The 13,929-nt window shown below is 45.3% G+C and overlaps 1 protein-coding gene and 1 non-coding gene across 2 annotated transcripts in view; both read right to left on the reverse strand.

Annotated features, from left to right (window-relative positions):
- Nucleotides 1–13,929, reverse strand: part of arhgap24 (Rho GTPase activating protein 24) — a 1,044,996-nt gene that overhangs the window by 647,429 nt on the left and 383,638 nt on the right. The gene's annotated exons all lie outside the window — the stretch shown is intronic.
- On the reverse strand, nt 1,551–1,621 carry trnag-gcc. Its single transcript has one exon. It is a non-coding gene; the product is annotated as a tRNA-Gly (tRNA).

Consider the following 13,929-nt stretch of genomic DNA (forward strand, 5'->3'; position numbering starts at 1 on the left):
CAGACCCTAGTAATTTGCCAACATTAAAACCAAACAACTTAAAACAGGACAATGTTAAACGGGGACTTACTGTACTGTGCATTGTACTGAGCATTGTTTAATAATTAGAATTCCCAGGAAATTAATGAACTTTTAAGTCTTAAAGTCTTTGAGCATTAAGTATTTAAAGTCTTTGAGAAAGTAAACACTCTTGAGAAAGTAAACACGCTTGTGAAAGTAAACACTCTTGCCCGTGCTCTGGTGGTCAGAGTGCGACATACAGTTTAATTCAAGTGCTGCAGGCTGTATTTCACATTGTACAGCTGTTTGGGTCAGACTGTTATACCACAGCCACTTAGTCACTGATATAAAATTTGACCATGACACATGCATGAACTTTGGACCGCTGTCACTGAAAGCTATACAATAAGCCTCTTAACGAGAGACAGTTCAAGCTTTCAATATTATTGAAAGGGTAAACAATAATGACACATGTCTTGCGAGTGACCACAGTGAATCGGTCAGGGGCCACTGTCATTCAAACGTTTCCCAAAATGAACAACGAAAATCTGCAGCAGATTATAGTTCAGCTTTTAGAAATATTGACCAGAACTGTTCACATTTTCTGGCCATTGCCGCCTTTAACTCTGCTTCCTTGGCCAGCTGCTCCCCACAGTTTGGAAATAGTTCTGCACTCACAACAAATTGAATTCCAGAATGTCAAACATTCCCTCACTGCACTGACAGCTGCTTTTCCCAAATATCTTTTAGTCTGGCTGCAAACCTCATTTGCTGGTTCGACCCAAAAATATAAGGTAGACAGATGAAATACTTTGGCAGGGCACATGTCGCAGGTCAACATTGTAAGGGTGCTCCCTGTTTATTGTCTTATTTTCTCTTTCTTTTATTTTTGCCATTACATTTTTGATGCATGCATGATTAATGGACATGTGTCTTTAAGGCAATCAGCCTGTATCTTTAATTCAAGCAGAAGAATCCAGAAGGCTCTGCTGGTTTAAACTGGAGTTGTAGACTGGCCGGCACCAATGACAGAGATGGGCTGGGACACAGTTTGATTGATTTGGCTGGTGGCCAATGAATTGGCCCAAAAGGCTGTGCTGGATCTTATCCCACTGAAATGGTCAGAGACCTTGCCCAGAGTACAATAGTGTACAATAGAACATACAGTGCAGAATGAGGCCATTCGGCCCATCGAGTCTGCACCGACCCACTTAAGCTCTCACTTCCACCCTATCCCCATAACCCAATATCCCCTCCTAACCGTTTTGGACACTAAGGGCAATTTAGCATGGCCAATCCACCTAACCTGCATGTCTTTGGGCTGTGGGAGGAAACCAGAGCAACCGGAGGAAACCCACGCAGACACAGGGTGAACGTGCAGGCTCCTCACAGACAATGACCCAGCGGGGAATCGAACCTGGGACCCTGGCGCTGTGAAGCCACAGTGCTATCCACTTGTGCTACCGTGCTGCCCCAAACGCAAACTGCATGTGACCAGCACAGAGATGCAGTGTAAAGAAGAGAAATAACAATTAAACACCAGCCAACTTTGCATTGGCCGGGGATCGAACACGGGCCTCCCGCGTGGCAGGCGAGAATTCTACCACTGAACCACCAATGCTACTCCTAAAACGAACAACATGTGAAAAAATAAAAGACCAACTGGTCAATTCAATCTGTCCCATAAAACCTGACACAACGGAGATCCACTATCAACGGCAATCCTCCACTCCAGTGATGCCATCTCCTTTCGACAAGCAGAAAAAAGAAAAAAAATTTGAATCAAATTTTAGAGAAAAGGGCTTCACAAAATTCTACTCAGTTCACCAGAGGCAACCAAGCAAGCTCCTGAACAATGCAGCTACTGCTAGCAATAATTACAGCTATCCCTCACTTACATCCTATGTCTTGAGGTATCTTCCACTCAAGATCTGGCCTAGCTCCTTTTAGAAGGCCTGGTGAATTCATGCTATCTATTACAGAGGTCAATGATTCTCTGCTAAAATAAGTACTTTTGAGTATCGATTGTACCATTGGTGGCTCGAGGCAATACCAGGTAGACAGTAATAATGAAAGTTAATGGGCAACTAACAAGGGTAACTTATATAGAGGCAAAATGTCTCAAATATAAGTGCTAATACTTTAGCTCCCAGATTTGCTCTGACTAGAACCCCGCTCCTGGGGACCAGTGTTTATCCATCATTGGTCGCGGTTTTCACTCTCCCGCATGATAGGCCCTCACCATTCACATGGCCCATGGGGGCACGCCCCCACCCCCTTAAGTCCATCAATTAACATGTGCACAAAACAGGCTATATACAATAATTATATACAATATAAGACTTAGAAACAAAGAAGGAAGAGAATCCAAACAGTCCATCACAGCGTTAATCTACCAAGTGATTTCCTCGATCTCAAGGACCGTCTTAATCCCCTCAGTGACTCCTCCACCTTAGAAGTAATGACCTCGTAGGGTCCACCAACTCCGCAGGGTTATTCTCTTCTGTAGCTTGTTCCTGGATAAACGATGGGGCCTTCTCAAGCTTTTTGGATCCCCTTTGTTCCGACTCTACCACGGGGCATTGGACCTGGCCGTTGGCTCCAATTGTTCTGAGATTGAGGTTGTGGTCTGTCGGCTTCTCACTTGGTTTCCTTCCTGTCTTGCCACCCAAGTCCACTACACATGAAACTGGCCCCAACTTGGACACAGTTTGGCCTGGTAACCATAGTGGGCCTGAGGCAAAGTCTCTGACAAGGACCAGGTTAACTACTTGGAAAGGCTGGCTCCCTTTTTGCAAACTGTGTTGTCTCTTCTGTGAGGCCTATCATGCCTCCACGCTCCCCACCAATGTTGGGAAGACCAAAAAGATCCTTAAATAACAGCCCATTAGTCTTTCTGCCGGTGTGACGCCCATACGAGCATGGTGGCGGGGGTGGGGTTATATTGTAAGACAAAAGATACTTGGTCAACCTAAGCCATTGTCATCACCTGGACTACTACTTCACAGCTCCCTTGAAAGTTTGTACAGCTCTCTCTGCTAACCCGTTTGAGGCAGAGTGGCAGAGGGCTGACCTGGTTTGGTGAATGCCATCCATCCTAACAAAATGTTGAAAGTCCTCACCACTGAAGGGGGTGCCGTTGTCCAATACTATTAGTTTGGAGAGGCCGCGCATAGCAAACACCTGCTGCAAGGCCCCTGATGTGATCACTGAGGTCGTAGTTCCCACCTCCTGAACCTCCAACCACTTTAGATGGGACGTCAACCAAAACGTGCAACAGCTTGCCCATGAAAGGACTAGCAAAGTGCACATGTACTCTCATCCATGGGCATTGCCATGGGTAGGGGGATTGGCCAGACTAAATTGCCTTTAATTAATGAAAAAAGAATTGATTACTTTAAATAAAAAAAATAAAAATAAAATAAGGCAATTTCTTGAGGTACCGGCGGGGGCGCCAGGTTCTTTAGAAGTGGGAACCGACTCAATACATCTGCATTTGAAATCTGTGTACCTGGTCTATGTTGAAAGATGTAGTCATAGGCCGCCAGCAACAAGGCCCACAATTGTTCTCTGGCACTGGCGATTGGTGGTGTCAGATCATCTTCATGATGAGCCCCAGCAGGAGCTTGTGGTCTGTTATCATTGTAAATCTTTGGCCATAAACATACTGGTGAAATTTATTGCGGCATAGATTACATAAAGGCCTTCCTTCTTGTTTTGAGCGTATTTACGCTCGGCATCAGAAAGCATTCTTGAGGCAAATCCAATTTCCCTCTCTGAGCCATCCTCCATTGTATGGGATAGAATGGTCCATATCCCATACGGTGAAGCATTGCAGGTCAGAATGATGGGTGTTCTCGGGTCAAAATGAATCGGTAGTCTCGAAGATTGTAAGACCAACTAATGTGTTGGAAGGATTACTCCTGAGGCTCCTTCCAAAGCTCTCCCTACTCGGCACCTGGAAGGACCCCTTGGCTCAGGGCGACCATCACCTTGACGGTCACTGGGTGTCCTCTCCCATACCACAGTGGTTCCAGGTGTGCCATGATCCGGCAAATATGCTATATGGTCCCCCTATCTCAGTCAGAGTCTTCAACGACACACCCGATCTGGCAGGTCCTTGAATGACAGGCTCTGCCGATACACACAAGGCCTAATGTAGCACCTCCTTCCCACTTCCTTCTCGTCCTGTTGGGTGGCCGGGCTCGCCATCCTCAGTGGCTGGCTCCTGTTCCTCTGGGACTGGTTCCACTGCTACACGTCCCTCCCCAAGTAGTTCCTGCTCAGACAGCCTCAGTACATTCCCAGGGCTGCGGCGGCTGCAGTGGGTAGAAGGCAGACATGTGAGCATGGTGCATACCCCCATGCCCAACCAGGTCCAATGGGCTACACAATGGCCCAGGCCTGCACTGCAGCACCTGCCCCCGCATACTTCCCCCACTGGATCGTGTTTCCTGATTCTGTCGTCATCCGGCGGAGAATCCCGCCCACAATATTTTAGTACTGTAGGGTCAATACCTTCAAGGCCAGACAACTTAGCTGCTAGGAGCCCTGATCATAGTCAGGACTACTTCTACATTAATTTACAGAGATTCAAATTAATTAATACCTCAGTCTTCACCCACTGACAACTCCGCAACATTTTCAGGAACAAAAGCAGATTTAAATAACCATTGAACATCTCTGCCATTTCTTGGAATCCTCTCAAAATCTGCTCTGCAAAGCCTCTCAAAGGCTTAGTTGGAAACCCTCTCAGACCACTGACTGATGGTTTTCCGATCCTGGCCAAAACTATACATGTTGGGTGGGAGTCTCTGCTCCGTCAGCCATGTTTTCCTGGGTGGGGCGTGCCCTCGCCGGCAGTGGGATTCTCCGTTCGACCACCTGCCAATGGGATTTCCCATTGTGGCCACCCCATGACACCGGGAAACCCATGGGCGTGGGTGCGCTGCTGGCGCAATGGAGAATCCCGTCCAAGGGGCTGGATTCTCCGGTCGGCAAAATCGGGGTCGGCGACCAGCCAGAGAATCCAAGTTTGCGATGAAATCAGGGGCGGTACCCTTTCGAGATGCTCCGCCCCCTCCAAAGCGCGATGCCATATCGACCGCCTCAGGACATTGCCTGAGGCCCAGCCCCTGATGATCCGCCCCCGACCGGCCACGTTCCCGACGGCATGGGTCTCTCGCCTCACGCGTTGGAACTCGGTGTGGTGGCTGCAGATTCAGTCCAGCACCGCCACAGTAGGGGGAGGGCCGATCCGTGGGCGGGGGGGGGGGGACATTATTCGGGGCTGGGGGCACTGTGGGGGAGGGGGGGTGGCCCAGGGCCTGCAAACCAGCCGAAGGGGGGACTATTTTGCGGACTGGGTCCACAAGCGGCCGCCGTGTGCATGCGCAGCCATGGACCCGGCAATTTTCCTGGCCATATCGGCAGCTAGAGCCGAGTGCTCTACGCTGCCGTCCTGCTAGCTCCCAGCAAAACAGGGAATCGGTGGCCGTTTTACGCCAATTTTTCTGACATAAAACGCCACCTTTCCCATGCCAGTGTGCGTACATAGCCCCAGAATCAGAGAATCCAGCCGCTTAAGTCGCACCAAAATCCATTCTCCCCATCCTCCCACAGGCTGCTTCAGGTCTAGGAATCCCTTGATTTAAACATTTTCATCCTTCTTTTGAAATACCTGAATGATCTTCTTCTCTCTCTAAACTCTTCCAATCCACAACCCTCCAAGATCACAATTCTCCTCAAAGTCTGTGCTCTTTGTCCCTGATTTTCTTTGCTCCACCATTGGTGACCATTTATTCAGCCGTTCTGCTCGTAAGCTCGAGAATTCCCTCCGTAAACTTTCCTCTCTCTGTTTCTGCCCAACTTTTAAGATGTTCCTTAAAACTTACATCACTCAACATGCTTTTGGTCCTGATGTGATTTGGTGTTATATTTTCATTGTTAACATTGTGAAGCACTTTGAGCTATTTTACTATTTTAAAGGTGTTTATGAATACAAGTTGTTATTGTTGATGTTTATCTCTATAATCTAGTGACCTCAGTTGGGGGTGGCAGTCGTGGAAGGTACTGATCAGAAACTGAGCAGAAACCCAAAGCTCCTCTACAGTGGAGGTAGGGGAATGTGGCAGAGTGAGGAGGAATATGATGGGGTGAGGGGGAATACGGTGGAGTGAGGGGAATATGGTGGAGTGAGGATAAATATAGTGGGGTGAGGAGGAATATGTTAGGGTGAGGGGGAATATGGTGGAATGACGGGGAATATGATAGGGTGAGGGGGAATATGGTGAGATGACGGGGAATATGATGGGGTGAGGGGGATATGATGGGGTGAGGAGGAATATTGTGGGGTGAGAGGGAATATGATGGGGTGAGGGGGAATAAGATAGAGTGAGGGGGAATCTGGTGGGTGCATTGTACATATGATGGGTCAGGCGGAATATGGTGCAGTGAGAGGGAATATTGTGGGGTGAGGGGGAATATAGTGGGGTGAGGGGGAATATGGTAGAGTGAGGGGGGAGTATGATGGATTAAGGGGGTGTATGATAGAGTGAGGGAGAATATGTTGCGTTCGGGGACATATGATGGGGTCAGGGGGAATATGGTACAGTGAGAGGGAATATTGTTTGGTGAGGTGGAATATTGTGGGGTGAAAGGGAATATGATAGAATGAGGGGGCATATGGTGCAGTGAGGGGGAATATGGTGGACTGATGGAAAATCCGGAAGGATAATTATTCAGGTTTGCTCAGACTAATCTACTATCCAATTTCAGAACTGCACTAGCAGAATGGGGTAGTGGACCCAGCCGTGGAGGAAGCCCAAGAAGAGAGGAATTAGAGGAGATTGGGATGGAATTGTTATTAGGCAACAGTGGAAAATAGATGATAGTGACTCAACAGCTCATTTAACTTTTCACTGATGCTAGTAAATCTGCATTATCTTAAAAATATTAAATTCTGTAAGAATGCAATTACATAAAAGTATGTTTTTTTTACTGTTTCAGCTCAATAGTTTACAGGCCTTTCTTGCATGAGAAAATAACTGACATCACATTCTTAAATTCAGTCCAAACAATGCAAATAGTAATCTTATTCATATTGTATTGATCCCTTTTCATGCACTAGTCATCCATCCAAACCGTAAAGGGTGTTTGATCAAGTAGGTAGAGATAAACTATTTCCACTGGTACGAGGACTGGCAGCTGGAGTGTACAGATTTAAGGTTATTGGCCACCCTCCCGACCCGGCACATCTCCAGTGAATATCTAATTAAATATGGATATAGGTGAGGATACCTCACAGCCATTTGTGGAATTCACACATCTCATTTTTTATGGATGGGTGAGCACCTACATACTATGGAGTTTACAGAGAGTCTGTGTGTGTATTTCATGGGGACAAAAGGAAGATTGAAATTCAATAGCAGCAATCAACTTCCGATGGCCCCCCTCATCCAAACTAGACTAGGTGGGCCTCAGAAGATTTATCCAGCAGTCATATGACCAAAACTGGTTTCAGAGACTGCACACTTATTAGCCTGGAACCCAGCAGATATGTCAGAACCATCAGTCATCAGAAAGTCTGAGAATCAGACTCTGAAACTAACTCCAAGTCAACAACCAACCAAAGTACTGAATCTCCTTCAGTTTCAAAGTTCACCCAAGAAACAACCTCCTAGATATTCAATTACAAGAAACCTCACAACCTTCTGTGAACCTTTCACTTTACAGGCTCCTGACTTCAACTTTAAATTAACAAATCCATTCAAGAAACCACAGGCCTGCCACATGGCAGACAGGACATCGCAAATCAGAGACTGAATTAAATGTCTCTGTAAAAATGAACTATCTTTACATGTAGCCAATCTGCATGTGTGTGTGTATGTGCATGTTTATGGGTGTGCATATGCGCATGAGATCAAGCATGTGACTTTAAATTGGTTTAGGTGTGTGAGAATAAATACCCTTCTTTATTTTAAACTCATGAAAACATGCTGCTGAATTATTTAATTGGAATTCACATTCCAAGGGTAAGAAAAAACACACCTCTTTCCATACAAAGCACACTAATTACGGATAGTAAGAAAGCACATACCTTCTGCCCATGACACAATAAAGTTCTAGATTATTGCAAGGCTTTCTTTTAACTGGCATAGGCCAAAGAGGCTATTATTAGGTTCAACGGCAAAAATTAGTATTATTCATAAGAGTCCTTACTGTGTCGAATACAACACAGCAGTTCAAGATTCTGATGGGGAGGAGGAAAACAGGATTCACACGGTGTTTATCAAACAAAACCTTGGTCCTACCTAATTGAATCAGATATTTTAATTCAAAATTATCCTATTTTCCAATACATTTCCAAAATGTTTGAATGTATTATATACAAAACAACAGTGAAGCAAATTAAAAACTGTGCTAAATTAAAATAATTTAGTTGCTATAATAAGTGTCAAGTACAAAGCTGGAGCCATTTATTTGAGAAATGAGACTTTTCATTTGTTCCTCTTACTGCTCAGTTAGCCACCATTATGGATATACTGTTAATCTGGTAAAATAAAACAGAGTTGCTCCCCAGGTGGCAGGAGGCCAGATGGTTTTAATGAGCATTACGCAATTAAGCGTTACCACTTGCGTGATAAGGGGAATGAAGCAACAGAATGTTCAATGCAACAACCAAACACAATGGGATGAGGACGTGGTGAGTGCTTTAATGGCACCAGGACGTTTACATGATTATAAGTTGATTTACTTCATTGTAATTGAGAATCAACTCCTTACACCAGAGGTCGGAGTGTTTATCAAAATTCTGTAGCATTTACAACATCCCAAATAATGCAGAATAACTGCTAATGTGACACAAGCTGAACTGCACGTTACTGCATGATACAGAGGTGTCACTTAATGAAAATAAGCAAGGAACTAGATTTTACCTCAACTCCATTGCAGAACCGATTTTTAGCTAAAATCAATTGCAATGGTAATCCTTCCCATATACTCATCCCTTTAAGTAGGAACAGTTTGAACCTTAATCCAGCTTAGTGACATTTATATGTTGAAAGGTCGAAAACAGCAAAGCTACTTCTGCTGAGAGTTATCACAGGTGATAACAATAATCAGCTTACTGTCCCCATTTCTTTACAGGGGACGGTGACAAAGAAGTAGAACAGTCTCTCAGCCCTTCATTCAATAAGACATTGGGAGCATATAAATCACTCTCATCCCAGTAAATAAGGAGAAAATGATGGTTGCCATTCTGCTGCACAATCCTTGCTTGGACATTTCAGAGCACTGACAAAACCCCATCCTCAGTCCTGCTGTGATACAAGAGTAAAATTCGACAGCCTTGTGGTGATATGCATCACTGTAAATACACTAAGACTAAGTAAACACTAGAGGGAGCACCAGAGATATCATGACATGCAGACATACAGCTAGTGAACACATAGAATAGGACACGACCAATGGGCAGTCAAGACACCCAGAGGTGACACTACCACAAGGGGGCATTACACAACCCATATATAAAAGGGCAGGGCACACATGCTCTTTCTCTTTCCATAGGCAATGCTTAGAGAGAAGGGCAGGGGCAGATCAGAAACATCACACCCACCACGTGGCTTAGAGCAGACTGGTTAGTTAGACTGAGTTACTATAGCAAGATTAGCAGTAGATTTGAACTCAAATAGGAGAATTGTTAACCGTTCAATAAATGTGTCAAACCTATCTCCAAGTCTGAACCTTCCTTTGTCAGAGCATACATCAAGGAAGCAGCTTGTGCTACATGAAGAAGCATAACACAACATGGTACCACTGAATGCCTGTTGAATCTATATAGTTAACTAACCATATCCGTGACTATTAGCAACAGCACCCAGGCAAGATGATCGAGATTCTGGTTCCTCAGCAGCTCAGGTACCACGGCAATCTCAGTGCCAACTGCTGTGCATTCAAGCAGAGATTTGAGATTTACATGTGACAAATTAAGTTCTTTATCCGTCAGTCTGGCCTCAACAAAACTCGAGAGGAATTTGTAGGTATAGTATTATTTATTTTTAAACAACTTGCAAGGCTGACCCGCTCCATAGAGATTCAGAACATAGGCAGTCTCCTTAATCCCTCAGAAACAAGTGAAGTCAGAGACAAAGATTTCTGCACATATCATTCAAATGGCATCAGGTTTCACATACAAGATTCCCATAGGTCATCCAATACACCTCCTGACCTGGTCATATATCCTGATTGGCTCACTTCACATTCCTCACCCTGGGCCTCTTGTTACCCAGCATCCTTTTCACCACCCTCTGCATGAGGCTCCCTTCCCCCCCTCCTAGCCATGCTTTGCTGAATCCCTTTGTTCTTTGTCTGTGAGCTCACTACCATCAGACTGGCTCTATCATCTACATTATTCTAACTAATAATCCTATTTTATATCATATTCGTTTGTTGAATTCCTCATGGTAGCATCCGACCTAGATGGTGTGGATGATGCTGAGAAGATAGATCTTCTACTCACCATTGGGGGTGAATGTGCAACAGAAATTTTCAACTCATTCAAGTACTCCAAAGGGCAGGACACGAGAGACTTCCAGACAATCCTGGACAAGTTTGAAAACTACTGCGAGATAAACACAACAGAAGAAATCGGTAAAACTGGCACCTATACTCACCACGAGGCAAAGGTAGGCTTGCAACAGAAGCAAACGGCAATTTTGATTGGCAGCCATCTTGAGAAAGGAGCCGCACATGCGCAGTTCTCCAGAAGACGAGAACCGGCAAAATAGTGTTTTGCTCATGTGCGAGAAGCCACGCAAGCAGTTGCGAAAAGGGCGTACAGTAAAGGAAAAGCGATCTGCGCATGCGCAATCCATTCCTACACTCAATGGCACAAGCGTCATGATGTCAGAGGACACGGACCAAACCCACCTAAAGGGAAAATGCCCGAAAATAGTGAAAAAAAATATAAAGCCAGAAAACACAATTCTTTCACCTGGAACAATGCTTGAACTTCGACCAGCAGCTGAAAGTAACCTCCGCAGAACCCTGCAACAAGCAGTTAGCACTGCCCTAAGAGATGATTTAGTCCTTGAAGACTACGACTCAGACGTTGATTTCTTCCTTGGACATAGCGAGCACAATGATATCTCTGACACAAAAAGTGATGTAATGGTCCTTGAAGACGACGATTCGGAAGATGATTTCACCAATGGACGTGGCGACCTCAGTAGCAAATCCGAACCGCAACGAGATGTGTTATACAGTGAAGCATCCGACACAGTCATGGACGGGTTCTTCGGACTTGAGGATCCTCAACCCAGCACAGACAACACCCTGACCCATGAGTACAGGATTCTGCTGCGGCCTGACGCCAAGAGACAGAGAGCGGTACAAGCCCACAGAGCACGGCCTGATGCCACACGAGTGGTCCATGCACCACAAACAGTGCTCCACGCACCACGAAGAGTTCCCGACTTCGCACAGAAAACGATGACAGACTCACAGTGGGACCACTGCAGAACTCCGTTGAGAGCGCACAGAACGACTCCAGAGCGAGACCACTGCACGACTCCACACAGGGAACAATGACAGACTCCACAGAGAGAGCAGTACAAGCCTCCACAGCGAGCTCGTTGACAGACTCCATGATGGAAGAAACGCAAGACTCCAGAGCGCTTTCCTTGCATGAGCAAGACCATGAAGGTCTAGCAACCTTATCTGAGCAACCAGCAGCAGACGATGCAAGTCTGCCACACTCACCACGCTCACGTGAACAACAAAAAGACTATGACGGTCTACCCAGATTATTTGAGCCACCAGAAGACTCTGACAGTTTACCCAGCTCATTTACCCAACAAGAAGACATTGAAGGTCTAACCACTATATGTGCGAAAAGTGACAAGGGCTTCACAATTCCCATACAAGATGTGCGACATCTCAGTGCGACTGACAGACCTCAGCTAGTATGTACAGAGGCACTTGACAATCACAGTGAGGCTACTAGTGACTCCAGTGACACCACATTAATTCAAACCGCATCCACTCGAGCCTCACAAGAAAATGCATTCCTGAACGTTTTGATTCCGGACGGGGAGCATCAAGACACCTCAGATGATTCAAGTGACACCTCAGATGATTCAAGTGAACCTGAAATGACTCTGGACGGGGATTGTCAAGAAACCAAAGCTGATTCAGGTGAACCAGAAAGGACTCCAGACAGGGAGCATCGACAAGCCAATGATGATTCTAGTGAACCGGACATGACTCCAGACAGGGAGCGCCGAGGAATCAGAGATGACACGCTTAATGAAACAGCAGATACCTATAAGGATACTGCCACAAGTAACTTTGTGAAGGACTCGAATTCTCCACTCGGTATGGTCATTGAGTGCAACAAGCACAACACCAAAACCTACAAAAACAACAACAAAGACAACAACAAGAAGTGTACCAATGGCACCAATGTCAACAACAAGCACGACAAAACCAACAACACTGGAACAACGACTGGTACGACATGGTACAACCCTGCAAATGCAGGACAATGTAACAGCACAACTCCTAACACTGGCAAGAGTACAGACATACCATGGCATGACAGCAAATCTCACCAATCCAAGTTTGTTCCACTACAAACAAGCAAACCAGCTTACAAGGCAGATGAGTTTGCTCCACTATGAACAAGCAAACCAGCTTTCAAGGCAGATGAGATACTGCATCAATATCGCAAACACAGACACCAGTCCAGGTCAGACAGGAAAGATGACATAATGAATTGCTACCACAAGCATCGGAAAAACAAGAGAGTCCAAATCAGACAACAAAGTGATTTGACCATTTGTACACCTCCTGAAGACTTCTTGGTTCCTTAAGCACAGGGACACTGACGGCGTTCACAAGGAAATGACAACATCAACATCGGCACTTCAATAACAGCACAAGAAAGCCACTCAACCATGTAAATTCAAGAACTTTGGACTCATACATATTACTTGGTATTGTATAATCATCACTGTCATCATGATTTGTACATGCCATCACTTATCTACCTATTTTGTTCAATTTTCTTTAACACTGTACAGAAAATATGTAACACGAAAAAAGGGGGGATGTGGTGATCTGCATCACTATAAATACACTAAGACTAAGTAAACAATAGAGGGAGCACCAGAGACATCATGACATGCAGACATACAGCTAATGAACACATAGAATAGGACACGACCAATGGGCAGTCAAGACACCCAGAGGTGACACTACCACAATGGGGCATTACACAACCCATATATAAAAGGGCAGGGCACACATGCTCTTTCTCTTTCCACAGGCGGCACGTAGAGAGAAAGACAGGGGCAGATCAGAGGCATCACACCCACCATGTGGCTTAGAGCAGACTGGTTAGTTAGACTGAGTTACTAGAGTTAGATTAGCAGTAGAGTCGAACTCAAGTAGGAGAATTGTTAACTGTTCAATAAATGTGTTAAACCTATCTCCAAGTCTGAACCTTCCTTTGTCAGAGCATACATCAAGGAAGCACCTTATGCTACATGAAGAAGCAAAATACAGGCGGGGCCTTCATGAATAACGTCAGCCAGTACAGGAATTGAACCCGTGCTGCTTGATACCAATTAATCCAATTGAAACGGTAGTTAACAAGAACTGTGGTTTTAATCAGCTAGAATGTGCCCACCAGTAGCTCCTCCCGCACTGAGAGGCTGTCCCGGATCGATGGGTTATATACCTTCTCAGAGGCGGAGCCACAGGCAGAGCCAACAACAACATCAACATAACAACAGTAACAGTGAATAAATACAATAATATATACAACAGCCGTGAGTAAATACAATAATATATACAACAGCCATACGTGGCTCACCATACTGCTGGCCTCGTTTGCATCAGCTGTCTAGGCAACTGGGCTAAACCAGG

This window comes from Scyliorhinus canicula, chromosome 3, assembly GCF_902713615.1.
Source record: "Scyliorhinus canicula chromosome 3, sScyCan1.1, whole genome shotgun sequence".
Lineage (NCBI taxonomy): Eukaryota > Metazoa > Chordata > Chondrichthyes > Carcharhiniformes > Scyliorhinidae > Scyliorhinus > Scyliorhinus canicula.